Source organism: Ptychodera flava, chromosome 2 (genome assembly GCF_041260155.1).
Source record: "Ptychodera flava strain L36383 chromosome 2, AS_Pfla_20210202, whole genome shotgun sequence".
In the NCBI taxonomy this organism is placed as follows: domain Eukaryota; kingdom Metazoa; phylum Hemichordata; class Enteropneusta; family Ptychoderidae; genus Ptychodera; species Ptychodera flava.
In genome coordinates this window covers 12126991-12148499 of record NC_091929.1, presented here as the reverse complement: position 1 = coordinate 12148499, position 21509 = coordinate 12126991, and the positions used below count along the sequence as shown (strand labels likewise).

The 21509-nt window shown below is 35.8% G+C and overlaps 1 protein-coding gene across 1 annotated transcript in view; it reads right to left on the bottom strand.

The window, feature by feature from the left end:
- The window catches only part of LOC139114700 (uncharacterized), a 426568-nt gene that overhangs the window by 382955 nt on the left and 22104 nt on the right, over positions 1 to 21509 (bottom strand). The window lies entirely within an intron of this gene.

Below are 21509 nucleotides of genomic sequence, written 5' to 3'. Positions count from 1 at the left end.
TCTAGCATTATACTTATGGATACATTAAACTTAGCAAGCTTACTGAAAGAAGTGTTCCACCTTAAACAATTTCACAAATTTAGCGGACTATACATTATTGGATCTTTATCGCTATATTCCATGTTGAGTGAAAGAAATGAAACCCATAGTGTTGAAGCTGCTATGCAAATAAGCAAGAAACGAAAGTAATTCCTGTATCTGTGTTTATATAAATGTAATATCTGACATTTTTTTTATCTATACACACAAATAGCGTTAAAAGAATAGTTCAAGTACCATATTCATTGCAATATTTGCAACAAAGACATCAAATTTACATCGTAATCTATCAGAGTCATACTGCACCTGACAAACTGGTATTTTACCATACTATATGTAAATGAGATTATCGATATGCGAACTTAATAGGCAAGGTCTTCGTGGGTAACTACTTTCTGATGGTAATAATTTGGTTCTGAGTATAAAACACCGATGACCCTATATTTCTTCTGATAATTCGGACTAATGATCGCTGCTTTCAACACTTTTACGGTTTTAGTTGAGTAATAAACAAATTGTTTAATATCAATCGCTGTTTGTTTAAAATTTACCTACGGTACGTAAACATAATAAGTTTGCGATCAATAAGTGAAAATAACACATATGGTATCATACTTTGGTCAATATTCATATATATTTGCCACCGACGAAAAGTGCACAACCTATCATTTTGAAGGGACGGGACCGCCAATTTGTCAAATAATACGTGCTGCTTGGGCGCGTTAACAGCAAAGGTCAATTAACATCAGTCGATCTATTTCGCCCTCGCAACAAAATACATAGTAAGCGAACAAATTGATCCCACTCTGATACCATCACTTGAGAATGATAGAATATCATAAAGGACCTGAGATAAGATTTCACCTCACACGAGTGGTTGATATTTTATGCGACTCGACTGGGACAAAATATCCCAAACACATGAGCTGTAAGAAAATTTTCGCTTTCGACTTAAAAGGAATTTGTTATTTTAATTCTTGTTAATCACTGACGGTATGTTTGGAACTAAATATATGAAGTATTTTTCATTGCCATTAAGACATTTTTTCTACATTTTCGACTCTTATTTTAATCTGATTACGGTCGAATGTCACAAGTAATCATTTTTATTGATGTGCATTATGCACAGTGATATCAATTTAGGAAGTACTTTCGACATTTTCTACCATTTGGACTCTTGTTTGAATCTGGTTACTGTCGGATATCACAAGTAAACATTGTTAAGCATTATTGATACACATTATTGACAGTGATATCGCAAAACATCTAAAAATATCATCTTGAAGATTTCGTCATGTACTTTCTTGACAAATTAAAAAATCGTTTCAAAGTTTAAATCATTTTACATTGTAAAATTTAGTAACTGATTGGTAGTTTACATTTAACTGTGTGTTGTGTCTTGCATTCTATTACGGAGTTGATCATACAGTAGTATATACACTTGACAGTTCCTGTTTTTCAACACATTTAATTATTATTGAAGTACACTGCACACTGATATCGAAATACATTACAAAGTGATTGGCATATTGAGATTTTCGTCACGTATTTTCATGATATATTGAAATTTTCATTTTAATAGTTTCAAATCAATTTAATATTGTAGTTTTACATTTAATTGTAGGCTGTTTCTTGCATTCAAGTATGAAGTTGATTGTGTAGTAGTGTATACACTTGACAGTTTCTGTTTTTCAACACATAAGCCTTAACAAAAATTTCGCTTTCACTTTGGACTGAATTTTAAAGGTAAATTCTTTTTAACAATTGACAGAATGTTTGGAACTAGGTATAAAAGTGTTTTAGGAAGTAATTTTGACATTTTCTACCATTTGGACTCTTGTTTGAATCTGGTTACGGTCAGATCTCACAGTAATCACGTTATATTATTCATTCATTCATTCATTCATTCATTCATTCATTCATTCATCCATTCATTCATTCATTCATTCATTCATTCATTCATTCATTCATTCGTGTTATCGTTTTATAGATTTTGACAGGTGTTGATGGCAACATTCGGCAGAAACGTAAACTTACCGAATATATCATGTAACACGATTGGGACTAATTTTGGATAATCGGATAGTGAAGTAATGCCGATTTAATCTACAAATATAATCTCATCTACTTTTTTATTACATTACACACTTGTTTTTATGAGTAATTTGCAATATTGAAACAATCAGCTATACGGCACTTAACCTTTTGAGAAATTTGAAAATATGACAATCCAATTATCCCAATTAGTGTCAATCGTGTAATGTATGAACACGTGCATATATATATATATATATATATATATATATATAATATATATATATATATATATATATATAGAGAGAGAGAGAGAGAGAGAGAGAGAGAGAGAGAGAGAGAGAGAGAGAGAAAATATTTGCACTTTTAAAATGTATGTTTGTTAATAATTATTAATAATTAAAATTCTCTTAGACTTGGTAAGCATGTGCAGACATAATGTTTTAGTTTTTGTGTGGATACGAAAGTGAATGTTTTGGGGAGTATTCGTTTGATTGCTTGGTTGTTTGGTTACTTGCTTTTGTAGGTTGTTTGTTCTCTTTTGGTGTACTTTATGGGCATATCAAGCACTACTAGAAGGAGGTGAAAATCTCAGAACGAAGAATGAGTGAAACAGTAACGACTCAAAACTATTTTGCCTGATTTCTATTTAGTCAGACTGTCATTTCTTGACGTACATGCGTGACGGACGTGTACATTTCTGATCAGGATATTTATGACAGTAATTTGACTAAACGATCTGTTTTAAGTACAGATGTAATCTTAACATTCCCCTTTGAAAAAGGGGACAACAAACTGATGATTAGAAGAGCAAAAAATAAGAGGTTAAAGAGGAAACTACGTAGACAGACCAGCCAACACAGCAGTATTTGAGAAATTACCCGTATGTTTGTACAGTCTGCTAAAACTTTGGTGTTCCATGATAATTCACGTTGACTAATGCTTCGGTAATATTGTTTTAATGGCGGTTGAATGGGGTTGGTAGTGGGTTACGTTGGTATGGTGGAATGACGTTCTCTTCGGAGTGCATCGGCAAGTTGTGCGTAATGAATTCACAGTCGGCTTTGCTCATCTCAGAGAGTTTGTTGTATCTTGCAAAAATTGCAAAAGTTATAAATGCTTACATTTCAATGTTATCTGGTATCGAGTCGTTTAGTTTCAATCTTTCAGAAAGATGATTTGATTCCTATTTAGACATTTATCTTTTTTGTTGATTTCTTCGTAGTTTCCAGTATCTTTAAAGAGCCTTAGGTGTTACGAATTCATGTAAGAACAACATGTCTCTGTTCATCTTATCAATATTTGATGAATAATTTGAAAAATGAAAATAAATGCTTGACCTCGAATCGGATTACATAATTAAGAACAAAGAGGTGTCAAAAGTCATAGCCTTACATTATAATATAGAGTGTTCGTGATTGACAGGGTAACGAAGGTAAAAGCTACGTTGTGACGAGGGGGTACTTTGATACCAATCGATTCGATATGAGTTCATGAAATGATATTGTTAATAATCTCGAACGGTTTTATTGACCCATTTTGAATAGTTACGTATTGCGATTGGCCGTTGAGTAATTTATACAGTTACAATTACAAAATATATTGGACTTACGGACCTGTAATGACCTCTACATAGTCATCGTTCTCGAAAAATTAACACTTTAGTGTTAATCTTGGCAATTCGAAAAGCCAACATCGAAAAAAGCAGTTTTCACTTGAAAGTATTTATCTGTTTGATGTTGTAAGCGAACTGAACCTCTTGTACTTTGTCCGTACATCACACGAACCTTTTGACAGTTTTACATTTTCATTCAGTTTCAGATTACCAGCAACCGTCTTAAAATCACATAGGAATGACGACGTGTCTATCTTTGCCTTAAAGGGTAAGTCTCGCCTTATTTTGAGGCTATTTTTGTTTGACTTGAGGCCTATACTCTAGTTCTGGTTGTCAATGAAATTGGTATTAATAAAACAAACATTTACACACAAACTGAAGCTTATTTGAGCGGTTTTTAGACGGTTGTATTGTGTTATTTTGACGAAAACACGGATAAAGTTCTGAAAGTGGCACGTTTTGACTTCAATCATGGCGACATTTTCCGGAAATTGCCGAGCTCGCCCCGTTTTGGCGTAAGTAGCTGTGACGTCACTAATAGAACGCGCGATGGCGACTTAGTGCATTGACTATGGTGATAGTGATAATTTCATGAGTGAAAGCAGTGCAACTGAGAATGTCATCGTCACAGAAGATATGACAAAGCTGTTCAGAATTTACAGGCCTGCAGATTTTAACAGTCGGGACCTTAACCTAAACGAGAACAAGAGCGGAACTCTTGTTGACCGTCTATGACGAGCCCACCACAGTCCAACACACTAGTGCACTACCGTACACACAACCGCAAGCTACCAAAATATGAACGAAGTCTGGAGTTGCCATCCCACCTCATTATTACTTCTCAAAAAAATTGTCTCGTTCAAAATCTGTATTCAAAAATCTGAATTACACAAATTTGAATTACACAAAATTGTCACGTTTAACACACATCTTTCCGATCCACAGCTGGCAGTTGAACCGGCTGAGGGTCACGTTAGCATAAAAAATCAAAGTAGTATTCTCGCCGCAGTATCTTCAGGGTGGCGTTATAAAACTTCGCATAAAGTTTGGCACTTTTAAAAACATGTGACCGTGAAGACATGTCTAGCCAAAGAGATTAATTAAAATTGACATGATGTAAATATCGGGCACACTGGCACCAGAGGCCGGGCGGCTCAGCTGGCCATTTCTGTGACGGAATGATCAGCTACATTTCCGCAGGGTTTTTCTTGATTAAGTGTCAGCGATAGAAAGCACAGTGTTCATTGTTTCATGACTGCGAAATTCTCAAAGAAGCTAAAATATTTAGGGAAGACTTAGACGGGTAGAAATGAACAGATTACGACAACGTGACTGCTTCGTCAACAGTATTAAAATATGCTACACGTGGTGTCACTGTTACTGGCAGAGCCATGCTGTACTATACACAAACTTTCGTTCAGTCTCGCAAAGAGTCAGTCAATCAATACATAAACTTTTTAGGAATAAGTTAGATATCTCCTAACGTTACTAATTATAGAGTCACACATACATGAGATGTAGTACTTGTATTTTTTATTTACAATCACTTTCGTAAAGCAGCTGAATCGGCGATCAGTCCTGGTGGATGTAAACACTGCCATACTTCGCGGCATCTCATCCCCTCGATAAGTTTGGGTAACCTGTCGCAGTCTTGCTGCAGTCCTCGCTCCTGTCCACAGTTGATGATGATACACGCGAACGCTTTCTGGTGACAATGGTCGTACTGGTACGGCATTGCGATCACATAATCGATGTAGTAGCTCCAGGAATTAAATTCTATCTTACCGTACATCTGGCTTCCGAACCGTGTGTATTCGACGCGAAGTCACAAGGCAGGCAAGGCACTCGAAAATGTGCACCGCAGAAAACGCTTGTCTGAATGCCTCTTTTCCGACCCTTTCTTGTAATTTTGGCAAATACAGCTAAGACGGCATCCTAAAATGCATGTTAAACTGACAATGGCTGAGGTTACTTGAACCACCAAAAGGGTAACTTCTCACCATATTGAAGCCACAGCGGTAAGCATTAGCTATGGCCATGGTGAACAAGCTCACACGTACGTTCAATTAGTTACGTCATATCCGATGGCAATGCCCGCGAATTCCGAAACGACCCGAATGGCAGCCAACTTCAAAATCGCACAACATATTGCATTTTTATAATATTTAACCGCGTTGTTTCCTTGGGATGTTGCATTTATTTGATAAACTAGGGATGGCAAAATCAATAGCATAGCTCATTTTAAGCAAAATTAACTTTGAATTTACGGGGACTTACCCTTTGAAGTTTATTGCAATCTCCGAAGCTTTTTGTGTCTTCTGTACATCTGGCCTCATGGCTTGGAGATTCTGCTCTAATCTTTCGCTTTGCAGAAATCGATTTCATTGTATACATACCTACGCTGGAGAATCAAGAACACAGTGGTGACATTATTGCAGACTAATCATTGACAGCGGCATGCAATAGAGTTCACTGAAAAAAAAATTGCATGACGAATATGACTCAAACCTCTGGAAGTTTAGAAAAATGGCACAGGATAAATTGGATCGTACACACGCACACATCGACAATTTTGACAGGGACTATCGTCCAATGCTTTGACCGAAAAGGTAAGTTGAAATAATAGCCAGCAAGCAAGATGATGTTTCTCTTGAATAATCGAAAGTGTCGCACATGCAACAGGATATATGCTCAGACTGTTGTTTTGTTAAGCTGAGGAATTAGAGTTTTTCTGTCCAATGGAACATGAAGTATGACCTTTTTCTGGCCAAAGAGCAAGGTCACCTGTCTCGGGCTTATGTGAGGACAGTGATTTCAAGCACTGGTCCATTCAATCTAATTTTGACTTTGTAATTCGAAAAACATAATACAATAATTATAAAGGAAATAATTAATATAACCATTAAGAGGGTTTAAATACGTACAGATTATTACAACAGAAATGGCAAAGAATATATACTTTGAGAGAGGGCATGCAATTCAAACATTGTCATCACTGGAAGGGAATCTGGGCAATTCATTCCACAGTGATCACGTTGCAAATCCTCAAAGTAATCTTATTTTATACAAACTATCCTGAATATGGAAATGATGTGCCAATTAGCAGCATCTTGCGTGAATGGCCGAGAATTTGAAGATGCCATGTATGAAGATATCTCAGTAATAGCGATGTGTCGACGTGGGCAACAACGTGACTTCTTTATTGTGAGAGACCTCAAAATTTTGCGTGTCTGTAAGTTTGTCGGTATGTGTATACCGTGTATACGTCATTGTGTACATATATGTATGTCATTTGAGTGCAACAGCTAATTGAATGCCCACATACCATGAATTCAAGATTTGAATCTAACATAAGGGAACTTAATGAAAACAAGGAATGAGCAGTAGATATGAAGGATTTCTTACTCAATCACAAATAGACAGATTTATATGCAAATAGATAAACTGTGCACGTTTATTATTTGTACGGACATACGTGAAGTATACATATCTGAAAATTTGTATGTACGGCTCTGTTATGCAGCTCAAAATCATCCGAGGTAAAACTGTGTTGCCGTTACACTTGTCACAATTCAATGGCAGCTAAAACAGCTCTACAACGCTCACTGGCAGCCAAAAAGTTCGTTTTTGCAGAGTCTAATAGTGAAGTAGTCGGGTAGGTATTAAATGAGTTCATCCATTTTTAAATGGAAATTCCTCGCGTCTGTTTTGAGTTTTTGGCTCAGAAAATTCATCGTGGAGACTTGTAAAATGGCATATCGCGTATCCCATGTGCATGTATGCAGTCATAACGCAGGAAAGCCCCGTGCATTTTAGTATCAACATGTCATCCTCAGAAGCATTGTTCCTTTGATGTTAGTGTTCTGAAAAATTTTGTCAATTTTACCTCTGTTATTTGTTGTCCCGAGCAAACAATACTTTCGCTTCTCGGCACAGGTCAAATGACTGATCTGTTCTCTATCCACATCGTGTGTGCACCAGTGTTGCGTCAGTGTGTCAGTCCAGACTGACATCACACATGTTCACGTGGATTTATCATGTGAAAGTTTGTCCGCGATTGTTCAGATAAGATAAACGACACAGATCACGCAGTTAACAGTGTTAGCATAAAGACCATTCATTACAGTGAAACTAAGAAATTTATCATGTAAATATCAGAAAGCCTCAAGATCAGAATATTCCAATTTAGATGAGGTGTTAAAAACAAATAGGCACTCGAGTGCTGCTTGATTTCACAACACTCAGAGATGGTTCATCACCCTGACAACAGAGTTTTCAAATAAATAAATGAAACATCAGTAATACAATATTTGACAGATTTCAAGCATGATTAACCCTCAGAAAACGCAGCTGGTGTTTTTTTTTAATTTTTAGATCGTAATTGTTGTGTTGTTATTGGCTTGTACATATGGGATTTGTGTTTGATGCAAATTATTATCATGCCTAATAGAACTGTTGTGTGACTGCCAATGATGATTTCTTACCATATTAAAGGAATAATTAGTCTTCATTGCAGCTGCTATGTGCCCGCTATTGATCTAGCCACCGTGGGCTGCCAATGAACGGCATATCATGTCAAATGAGCTGCTAATTGCAGCTCAAAACTAGTTAAATATCAGACAAATTGCAGACATCTGCACACTTTCTGATGTAGTCAGCTATGCAGATGTGCAACAGAATCCAGACAGCCCAAAGTAGACCTGCAGGATTGTAAGCTGGGGAGGGTCATTCTGATTCACCATACATGTCCTACCTGTGTGTTGAGACGGCTTTCAATTGAACACCGTCTCAACGTATGGTCACACCGTCTCAAAGCACAGCCAGCCTGATTTACATGCACATGCGCTATCTGAGCGATTGTTTGCCGGCATGGTTCATCATTACATTTTTCCCTTCTAAAAATGCAATATTTTTTAAACACAATTAATGCTGTGACTAGTCAAACAGAGATCTTTTTTGAGAAACCGGATACAAACTTTTTAAGTAATTGTTTTCCCTGGAAATATGTCAGTTCAACTTTCTTATTGTAAAGTTTTTTTATTGGATTAATTAATTGTTGAATATTAATTTTAGTCGATAAAAAGGTGTTTTGTGCGGCCATTCTTAAGCTTCACTTTGGCAAATCATAATTAAAGTACGACATTGTAAATTATTGTGTAATAAATAAAAATGCAATGCTTGACTTCACTACATTTAGAGATGGTTCATCACCCTGACAACAGAGTTTCAAATAAATAAATGAAACATCAGTAATACAGTATTTGAGACATTTCAAGCATGATTAACCCTAAGAAAACGCTGGTGCTGTTTTTTTAATTTTCAGATCGCACTTGTTGTATTTATATCGGCTTGTACATATGGGATTTGACTTTGAAGCAAATTATTATCATGCCTAATAGAAATGCTGTGTGACTGCCAATGATGATTTCTTACCCTATTAAAGGAATAATTAGTCTTCATTGCAGATGTCGTTTTTGCGCTTTTAATCTGGCCATTTTGGGCTGCCATTGAACGGCATATCATGTCAAATGAGTGCTAATTGCATCTCAAAACTCGTTAAATACCTACCAAATCAGACAAATTGCAGACATCTGCACACGTTCTGATGTAGTCAGCTATGCAGATGTGCAACAGAATCCAGACAGCCCAAAGTAGACCTGCAGGATTGGTAATTGGGGAGGGTCATTCTGATTCACCATTCATGTCCTACCTGTGTGTTGAGACGGCTTTCAATTGAACACCGTCTCAACGTATGGTCACACTGTCTCAAAGCACAGCCAGCCTGATTTACATGCACATGCGCTATCTGAGCGATGGTTCATCATTACATTTTTCCCTTCTAAAAATGCAATATTTTTAAAACACAATTAATGCTGTGACTAGTCAAACAAAGATCTTTTTTGAGAAACCGGATACAAACTTTTTAAGTAATTGTTTTCCCTGGAAATATGTCAGTTCAACTTTATTATTGTAAAGTTGTCTTATTGTATTCAATAATTTCTGAATATAAATTTCAGTCGATAAAAAGGTGTTTTGTGCTGCCATTCTTGTGTTTCACTTTGGCAAATCTTAATTTAGTGGACGACATTGTAAATTATTGTGTCATAAATAAAAACGCGAAGCTTAATTTCAAAACGCTCAGCGATGGTTCATCACCCTGACAACAGAGTTTCGAATAAACAAATGAAACATCAGTAATACAGTATTTGAAACATTTCAAGCATGATTAACCCAAAGAAAACGCAGCTGCTGTTTTTTTTTAATTTTAGATCGCATTTGATGTTTTCATATGGGATTTGTCTTTTAAGCAAATTATTATCATGCCTTATAGAAATGCTGTGTGACTGCCAATGATGATTTCTTACCATATTAAAGGAATAATTAGTTTTCATTGCAGATGTCATTTTCGCGCTATTCATCTGGCCGTTGTTTGCTGCCATGGAATGGCATCTCATGTCAAATGAGCTGCTAAATCGGATGAAATCGGATACAAACTTTATACGTAATTGGTTTCCTGGAAATATGACAGATAAACTTACTTATTGTAAAGTTGTCTTATTGTATTCATTAATTGTTGAATATTAATTTCAGTCGATAAAAAGGTGTTTTTATGCTGCCATCTTAAGTTTTACTTTGGCAAATCTTAATTACCGGACTACATTGTAAATTATTGTGTCATAAATAATAATGCAATGTTTTAACTTCCAAAAACTTAAAGAATACTGAACTTATAAACCATAAACTCAAACTTTTTATTACATAATTCTGCAAAAATAGCAGCAAAGTACAGTGAAACTAAGAACTTTATCATTTACATATCAGAAAGCCTCAAGAGCAGAATATCACAATTAAGATAAGGTGTTAAAAATAATAGGCACTCGAGTGCTGCTTGATTTCACAACACTCAGAGATGGTTCATCACCCTGACAACAGAGTTTTCAAATAAAGAAATGAAACATCGTTAATACAATATTTGATAGAGTTCAAGCATGATTAACCCTCCGAAAACGCAGCTGGTGTTTTTTTTAATTTTTAGATCACATTTGTTGTATTTATATTGGCTTGTACATATGGGATTATTTGTGTCTGAAGCAAATTATTATCATGCCTAATAGAACTGCTGTGTGACTGCCAATGATGATTTCTTACCATATTAAAGGAATAATTAGTCTTCGTTTTAGCTGCCATGTGCCCGCTATTGATCTAGCCACTGTGGGCTGCCAATGGACGGCATATCATGTCAAATGAGCTGCTAATTGCAGCTCAAAACTAGTTAAATATCAGACAAATTGCAGACATCTGCACACTTTCTGATGTAGTCAGCTATGCAGATGTGCAACAGAATCCAGACAGCCCAAAGTAGACCTGCAGGATTGGTAGCTGGGGAGGGTCATTCTGATTCACCATCCATGTCCTACCTGTGTGTTGAGACGGCTTTCAATTGAACAACGTCTCAACGTATGGTCACACTGTCTCAAAGCACAGCCAGCCTGATTTACATGCACATGCGCTATCTGAGCCATTTTTTGCCGGCATGGTTCATCATTACATTGTTCCCTTCTCAAAATGCAAATATAATTAAAACAAATTAAGCTCAATGCTGTGCAAAGTCAAACAAAGATCTTTTTTGAGAAACCGGATACAAACTTTTAAGTAATTGCATATGTTTTCCCTGAAAATATGCTAGTTAAACGTTCTTATTGTAAAGTTTTTTTATTGGATTAATTAATTGTGAATATTAATTTTAGTCGATAAAAAGGTGTTTTTGTGCGGCCATTCTTAAGCTTCACTTTGGCAAATCATAATTAAAGTACGACATTGTAAATTATTGTGTAATAAATAAAATGCAATGCTTGACTTCACTACATTTAGAGATGGTTCATCACCCTGACAACAGAGTTTTCAAATAAATAAATGAAACATCAGTAATACAATATTTGACAGATTTCAAGCATGATTAACCCTCAGAAAACGCAGCTGGTGTTTTTTTTAATTTTTAGATCATATTTGTTGTATTTATATCGGCTTGTACATATCGGATTTGTGTTTGATGCAAATTATTATCATGCCTAATAGAACTGTTGTGTGACTGCCAATGATGATTTCTTACCATATTAAAGGAATAATTAGTCTTCATTGCAGATGTCGTTTTTGCGCTTTTAATCTGGCCATTTTGGGCTGCCATTGAACGGCATATCATGTCAAATGAGCTGCTAATTGCAGCTCAAAACTAGTTAAATACATACCAAATCAGACAAATTGCAGACATCTGCACACTTTCTGATGTAGTCAGCTATGCAGATGTGCAACAGAATCCAGACAGCCCAAAGTAGACCTGCAGGATTGGTAGCTGGGGAGGGTCATTCTGATTCACCATTCATGTCCTACCTGTGTGTTGAGACGGCTTTCAATTGAACACCGTCTCAACGTATGGTCACACTGTCTCAAAGCACAGCCAGCCTGATTTACATGCACATGCGCTATCTGAGCGATGGTTTGCCGGCAATGTTCATCATTACATTTTCCCTTCTAAAAATGCAATTACAATTAATGCTGTGACTAGTCAAACACAGATGTTTTTGAGAAACCGGATACAGACTTTTTAACTAATTGTTTTCCATGGAAATATGTGAGTTCAACTTTCTTATTGTAAAGCTGTCTTATTGTATTCATTACTTGTTGAATATAAATGTCAGTCGATAAAACGGTGTTTTAGTGCTGCCATTCTTGTGTTTCACTCTGGCAAATCTTAATTTAGAGGACGACATTGTCAATTATTGTGTCATAAATAAAACGCGAAGCTTAATTTCAAAACGCTCAGCGATGGTTCATCACCCTGACAACAGAGTTTCGAATAAACAAATGAAACATCAGTAATACAGTATTTGAAACATTTCAAGCATGATTAACCCAAAGAAAACGCAGCTGCTGTTTTTTTTAAATTTTAGATCGCATTTGATGTTTTTATATGGGATTTGTCTTTTAAGCAAATTATTATCATGCCTTATAGAAATGCTGTGTGACTGCCAATGATGATTTCTTACCATATTAAAGGAATAATTAGTTTTCATTGCAGATGTCATTTTCGCGCTATTCATCTGGCCGTTGTTTGCTGCCATGGAATGGCATATCATGTCAAATGAGCTGCTAAATCGGATGAAACCGGATACAAACTTTTTAAGTAATTGTTTTCCCTGGAAATATGTCAGTTCAACTTTCTTATTGTAAAGTTGTCTTATTGTATTCATTAATTGTTGAATATAAATTTCAGTCGATAAAAAGGTGTTTTTGTGCTGCCATTCTTGTGTTTCACTTTGGCAAATCTTAATTTAGTGGACGACATTGTAAATTATTGTGTCATAAATAAAAATGCGATGTTTTAACTTCCAAAAACTTAAAGAATACTGAACTTATAAACCATAAACTCAAACTTTTTATTACATACTTCTTCAAAAATAGTGGTAAATTACAGTGAAACTAAGAAATTTATCATGTAAATATCAGAAAGCCTCAAGATCAGAATATCACAATTAAGATAGGGTGTTACAAAATAATAGGCACTCGAGTGCCGCTTGATTTCACAACACTCAGAGATGGTTCATCACCCTGACAACAGAGTTTTCAAATAAATAAATGAAACATCAGTAATACAATATTTGACAGCTGGTGTTTTTTCTTAATTTTTAGATCACATTTGTTGTATTTATATTGGCTTGTACATATGGGATTTGTGTTTGAAGCAAATTATTATCATGCCTACATAAGAACTATCACGTGACTGCCAATGATGATGTCTTTACCATATTAAAGGAATAATTTCGATAATGTTTTCATTACTTTTTTTGTCTAAATACAGCACAAAATACTACTCTACCACAAATTTATATATATACATTGTTTTTGCCTTGCATGTGTCATTCATTATATCAATATTCAATACAGCTTTTTACCAATAATCTCTTGTCTGACTAACATTCAGTTTTCGATAATGCACACCTGGGCAATATATTGACTAGTTTGGAACACAAACTATTGCAACTATAATACCCCCGTAGCAAGCCAAGGTTATAGTCCTTCTGTAAAGATTAAGGGTTTAACTTAGAAGCGGAAATGTTCAATTGTTAAAATGATACGTTTTTGCCTGCACAGTTTTCCGTTATCTTTGTTGCCACACATGCATGGATGATATAGATCAATAGTTCATATAAATGAAATGTACATGTGGATAGATGCTCATCTAGTGGACAATGAGAAATTTCTGTGGTAGAGAATGGGCAGTGGCGTTACTTAAAATGTTGTGGAAAGTTATAGATAGATAGATAGATAGATAGATAGATAGATAGATAGATAGATAGATAGATAGATAGATAGATAGATAGATACATAGATACATAGATAGATACATAGATACATAGATAGAATATAAATATGAATAGATGTTTATCTGTTTGTATGTTTATTTATTCATGATATTGTTCGTTGTTTATGTTTGTGTGTATGTTGTTTGTTATTTATGTATTTGTATGCCTCTTTGTATGTTTGTATCGTTTTTGTTTATTTTTTATTTATTTGTTTGTTTATTTGTTTGTTTGTTCTTTCTGGCTACCCTATGGTAAAACTTTGGTCCATTCTCTCGTCAGTTCTCATCTTGATTATGCAAATCTGATATTGTATCGAATGCCGCAGTACTTGTTCGATCGATTGCAGAATAATGCCGCACGAATAGTAAAAGGTCTGAGAAAAATGACAGAATATCACAATCTCTCATTGAGCTTCAATAGCTGCCTGTAAAGGCGAGAGTCGATTTTAAAGTAATTTTGCTAGTTTTTAAGGCCTTGAATGGCAAAGCACCTATGTATATTCAGGAGTTGTTCACACCTATCAGCAATACACATTACAATTTACTTAACGATAGTATTCACAAAATCAATCTTCTTGTACCTCGTTCATTAATACACTCAACGAGAGAGCGTTCAATATTTGTGTGGCCAAAACTATGGAACTCAATTCCCAGACAACTAACGTTAACCACTGACATCGATCTTTTTAAGCGTGAACTTAAAACACATTTGTTTAACAGTACTATAAATTGTAGGGACCAATTGCAATGTGCTTTTTTTACCAACAGCTTTAGCCCACCTTTTAACATTGTATCCAGGTTTATTATTCGTTTCAGCAGTGATTTTTAACTTGCAGACTTTTTATGGTTTATTATTAATGTGTGTAGCGCTTTTCAATATTTAGGAATAGAAAAGGCGCTCTAAAAAATAAATAAACTTTAAAAGTTTAACTTTAAAATAAGTATATTAGCTTCCAAAGCATGTTTTGTTTTGATTTTGAAATTCATTTACGAAATTTACCAGTTGGCAACACCTGATATATGGAGCTGATCATCGCAGTTGTGTTATTTTTGTGAAATGCAGGGCGAGACAAACTGAACCTTACAGTGATTTTTACCTTGGCTTGGTCAGCCGTAAAGGTTACATTTTTGTGATTCGTCTTAATGTTGGTTTCGAGACATCAGAGTTTTTTTCTCTTCATTAGTCGCCCTAATTTTTGTATTCCCTTCCTTTGTTTTGATGATAGTCATCTTCCCCTGGAGAGGACTCTTCTTGAAAGAATCAACTGTTGTATTGACCACATTTGTGTTTGTTCTGGTGTTTGTGGTGTCACAACTATCCATCTCGATCGAAGTTCTATAAACTTGTGATTTTTTTTCATGTTTGGACATAATTTAAGCCATTCTCGTGTTTCACTTTGGCAAGTATGCATTACATCTCAATTTATTGGATGACATTGTATATAATTTTGACATATATAAAATGCGATTTTTTAACTTCCAAACATTAAATATATAACATGGACTAAATAAAAACTTTGAATTTCAATTTTTACATCAGTCATTTAGAAAAACCTTCTAACAGAAGAATTTTCCAAACCAAACAATTATGCAGACAATTTAAGCATACTGGAATTTAAAACCGTTAACCCAGACTTTTGAGGGCAATTTTTTCAAAATAGTGGTTAATTACAGTGAAACTAAGAAATTTACCATATAAATATCAGAAAGCCCTAAGATCAAAATATCCAAATTTAGATAAGGCGATAAAGACTAATAGGCACTCAAGTGCCGCTTGATTTCACAACATTAAGAGATGATTCATCAGCCTGACAGAAGAAAGATTTCAAATAAAAAATATCACATCAGTAGTACTACGTCGTTTGACAGATTTCAAGAATTGTTGGACGAAGAATTCAGAGCAATTTTAATAAGAACCATGATGTGACTGCATACTTAATGATATGATTAAGTTTAGACTATCTGCTACAAGCATTGTTACATGCATCACGTGGATTTGTACACTGGCTCAATGAATATTGAGTTATGGTGAACAAGACTTGAGAGTAATTTTTCATAAGAACCGTCATGTGAATGCCAATGACTTCAGATCTGCACTTTGATGTCACAGATTAGTTTCAGAGCTATGGCAGTTCAAAGCAGCTCAAATGCCAATCTGCACAGAATGTTTGGAGCTGTCATCTATCTGCTACACATTCGAGTGTCTATGAAAGAAGAATTGAAGATTTGTGCAGCTCTTGGTAAATCGAACAACAGCCTTTCAGCAGTTCAAAATCGTACGAGGTAAAACTATGTTGTCACTACACTTGTCACAGTTCAATGACAGCTAAAGACGGCCCTTTAAAGCTCACTGGCAGCCACAAATTTTCGTTTTTGCAGAGTTTAAAAGTGAAATGTCTGTTAGGTATTTAATGAGTTCACTCCATTTTTAAATGAAATTTCCTCGCGTCTGTTTTGAGTTCTCGGCTCCGATGATTGATCATGGAGTACTTTTAAATTGACATAGTGCGTATCCTATGTGCATGTAATGCAGACATAACGCAGGAAAGCCCGTGGCGTCAATGAAAAGTTGCATAATGGAATGAAACAAATTATTATCATGCCTAATACGAACTTCCACGTGACTGCCAATGATGATTGTATTAGCCTATTAAATGAATAATAGCATTAATGTTCAATAATACTGCTGTTGTCAGAATACAATACAAGATACTTATTAACTAAAATATATCTATCTACATTGTGTTGGCCTTGCCGGTGTAATTCATTATATCAAATATTCAATACTGCTGTTGACAAATAATCTCTTGTCTTAACTGACATCCATTAATGCACCATAATTCCCCATGACAAGCCAAGGTTTGCTATTCAAAAATACTCCAAATATAGTCTCAAATTTAAGGCCCAAACCCTCCGTACGCGACGGAGGGTTTACGCACAAAGGCTAGCTGCACACAAGTCCTCACTGCCTTACCGTGTACGACACGCAAACGTAGAGTTAACTGCACGTAAAAATGACGTTCTAAATATTCTTAAAGATTAAAAACAGGGAATTTCCGGTGAGAAAACTACTGGCAAAAACGTCTCTGAAAATGTTAACTGTTTATTCGTCGCCCAAGTTGTACATAACCATGTGTCGACGTCTTTTCGTGGTAAGCATACCTGTGGCGTATACGTCACTGACACTTGTTTGGTTGCGGTTGCCTTCGACGGTGAAGTTGAAATTAAATGTCTCACTGGTAATTGTTGAACTGTTTTCGAGTTGACATGCTCTGTATCCTGTTTTGTGTGTACGGATCTGTGATCTGTCAGCGACGGACGAACGTACACGACGGAGGGTTTAGGCACTGAGACTAGCTGTTGGCTAGCCGTAGCTTATTTCTTCGTACGTGATGTCACGTGGTGGAGGATATTTTAAGTAACTATATATAATAATATCAGTTTGTATTGACAAAAGTATGCACGGAATCAATCTAAAGCTAAGAGGAGTCAAACCTTTTTAAAAAGCACTTCACCATAAAATGACCTCGGTAACTATGGTGCCTTCATCTTGAAAAAAATACAAAAACCAACAGCAGAAATTCCTTGACTTTGTATTAGAAGAGAACCATTACCAGTATACATATACAAATTGCCGTATATCAAATAATAAAACTCCGCACAGAATACTGTATGCACTTGACATTTTGTAAAATGATTTACGTTTTCAATATGTTTAGCGACATTAAATACTCCTTTGCAGGCAGCAAACACAGACCGACATATTTTCTTGTCTGGAATTACTACCTCTTGCTTAAATGACTATTTTTGACTTCTTCGACAGACCTGTCAAACTGTATTGATGAACGTGGCCGAAAATGGAACTTACATTAGATGGCTTGGAAATTTAATACGGAATGATTACATCATGTATCGTGAAACCAACATTTATCTTTAGTACTTATACAGTAAGAATCTAGGAATGGAATTGTTTTTCTAACGAACTGGTTTACCTGTACTCAGTTACTTTCATTAAATTAGTTGAAACTGAAAGTTCGGAGGTTGACTAACTAATCTTAAACGCTGTCTCTCCTCGTTTATCTCTCTATAAGAGCCAGCTTGCCTGTCCGTGTCCGTGTGTAATCAAATCGCATAATTAGAGGGTAATCACGGGAGATCAGCGTAAGGACCAATCAGCTGATTGTAATTGCAGGGTTAAGTCGGCATGCCCCTTGAAGTGTAACTGTCAAGTCAAAGGCGTGGTTTACAAGGCCAAAGTATCAACGGAGGACAACGCAGAGAGGGTTTACATCGGCCTCACTTATAACGCCTTCAAGATGCGCTACACTAACCACATGAAATCGAAAGATACAAAAACGATACCTAGCTATCAAAATTTGAATGGAACTTAAGAGATAAGTCTTTGACATTCCGTGGTCAACCTAGCCGTATTGATAAAGCATCGAGCTACTCTAACATAAGCAAGCGATGTAATCTTTGTATATCAGTAAAAACTGCAAATTATCAATGCTGACAAATCTACACTCTTTAAACATACTCTCTGAGTGGGTTTCAAAATGTCGCCACTAAAACAAATATTATTTATTAAATTTTAACACTACCTACAAATAGAATGACTCGTCCCAATCATATATGTAAGAGTGTCAAGCTAGTAATCTTTTCACTTCTATCTTATGATTGCAGGATGCATGAAACTTGAGTAATAGATTCATTACTTTGTATTTGGAGTAATCTGTATATATATATATATATATATATATATATATATATATATATATATATATATATATATATATATATATATATATATATATATATATATATATATATATATTATACACAATGCATCCGTTTAAATCTTACTTATATATTTACATCACAATTACATTTTCTAACTCAGTAATTACAAAAGATTATTGAGGTGTTCGCTGTTAATTTCTTCAAGGTAGGCTGAATAGTGTCTTTCTTAGCGCTCATAAGGTCTGTGCAGCTGTCTTAGGTTAAAGCTATTTATTTATAAATCATGTACAATCTTAGGTAAAATAATATCCTCCTTAAAACCACGATTAATAATAATGAGTACTGTTTTTAGAATGTTCACATTCGATACACTTTCGAAATTTGATTACTGTATCGCAAACTGAATGCAATAAAGCGTCGTAATTTGGGATAAAGATGTTTTGGAGGCACAATTGAAGACTAAATCGACCTTCAGTTTTACATTGTCCGTTCGCTTTTTCTCTCTTTTTCAACAAGATAATGTGTTTAAGGGAACTTTGACTCAATCATGTGTCTAATGAATCCGCCAGGGAGAGACTCTGATGCAATCACAGTTTTAGGGTCGTTAGTGCATTTTAAAGGGACACTATCGCTATCTTTTGACCCTTTTTCACCTATATTGTTGCAAACGAGCAGTTGCTGATGTTGTTCGATTTATTTTAAGATGTCTAAAAAATGGTCGACCATAGACAACTTCCATCAAGTTTGCCTACACTGTGTAGAAAAACCTCGGGTCAAGGGTTAACAGTAGCCCACCTAAAACCTCTGACCCCAGGTTTTTGTACACAGTGTAGGCTAAATTGGATGGAAGTCGTCTATGGTTGACCATTTTTAGACATCTTTCAATAAGTCGAACGACATCAGCAATTGTTCGCTTGCAACAATATAGGTGAAAAAAGGGTCAAAAGATAGCGATAATGTCCCTTTAACTTGACGCTGAGCTTCTAATTTTATTGAGACGGTTGATTTTTTGCAGCACTATGACCAGAGGAGCGCTCTTTTTTGCTAACTACGAAATCAGACAGCATACAGTTCATCACTTCAATATCGTTTCCTTAAAAATAAAATATTCCTACTCACCACGTTAGAGGGCGCATTAGAAACATCATAGGCGAACAAAACCAAATGGAATTGTGGAGTTATTAGATAATGCTAAACATCATTGCAGAGTCATAGTCTTCAATGGGCACCAGGTAGATGCCCCCCCCCCGGATTTACCACACTGTCAATGTGTAAATTTATGTTAATTACCGTGGAATGAACGCCTTGGCCTACAGTATCTGCTGCCGAGAAAAGCCAAGCGATTTGGGCTGTCTACGTTTTACCCACAGACAAATAGAAACAGACTGGCAACGGGTATTGTTCAAGGCATGAATCGGTTATGTAAGTCATCCATGTTCGCCTCACCTCAGGTAGCTCTTGCCTCGCTTTTGCGAAGAGTGCCGAACATGCACCTTCGGTAGTTTCCGGATTTTCGCCAATTTTAAGCGAAAGTATGTTCGGCAAAGTTTGTGTTATTGTTGTCATGTCGTGCTGAGTGGAATCGGCATGCTGGCGTAAGCAGGAAAGTTTTGAGCTTCGGGAAAGTGAGTTGTACTATTTTAAATATTCCTCTTACATTTTTATGAATATATAATGAGTGTGTTTCAACCAAATTTGAAAATCTTCTGTCGATACTGTCTGGTTTTACTCAATGGTTTACAGTCAGTCATATTGTCTATTAAAAGTAGGTCATTGAAGGACGTGTTTATGAAACTGCTGGCGTGTTATGTTTTGATTGGCGTGAAGCTAGTGTTTCTGCCCTGAGAGCTCACAAAGTAAGTATGGTTGCTACGCGACTAGCAGCACGATGCCATCTCGTCGTACTTTTTGCATAATCTCTTGCAATTATCAAACACGAACAAAGGTCTCAAAAAAATCTAACACCTGTGAAGCTCATTTTAATATGAAAAGGCCATAGTCTACCGAGACGACCATGGAACCATGCCGCGTTGCTAGTCTGTTTCTTCTATTTGCCTGTGTTTTACCCCTTGACAATGATCATATTTTACAAACCTCAATCAATAAAACATTTTCAAGCAGGTCCTACATGTTTTTTCTCATAGGTACAGGGTGGTGTACAAGGAAGTAGCCACCTTTAGTAGTACTGTAAATATGTTTTATTGCATGTGACTGGCTGAAAGCAAGGACCTCAACCATTGTTGGATTTCAAATATGTTTATAATTCACTTACTTATATATAACGTGCTTCATAACAAGAGACCTCGGCAAGTGAGAAAGGTCAGCCGTCGCCAGGTATGTACGAGATCACTTTCCTTTCTTTCGAAAATAACGCTGAACTTGATAATGTATCCGGTACACTTCTACGCACGCTAGAGTACATCACATACCTTAAATGTGTATCAAGTAAATGGGTCACATCAGCAAGGCCTTTTTAAGGGCTGACGAAAGTGAGACGTGCAATATACCTGTTGGCACCACTTGGAACGCGGATCGGTGTTTGTGAGGGAGCAAATTGCCTCGCTATCTTGCATAAACAAATCTTTGGTGTTTCTGATTGTTCTAATGTTACATTTTTGTTTAACATGCATTCCCTTTTTGACAAATAGACTACGCAAGAACCTTATTTCAGCATTGTTATCACGATTCGTCTCTGTCCCAGGATGCATATTCCTTGTTGAT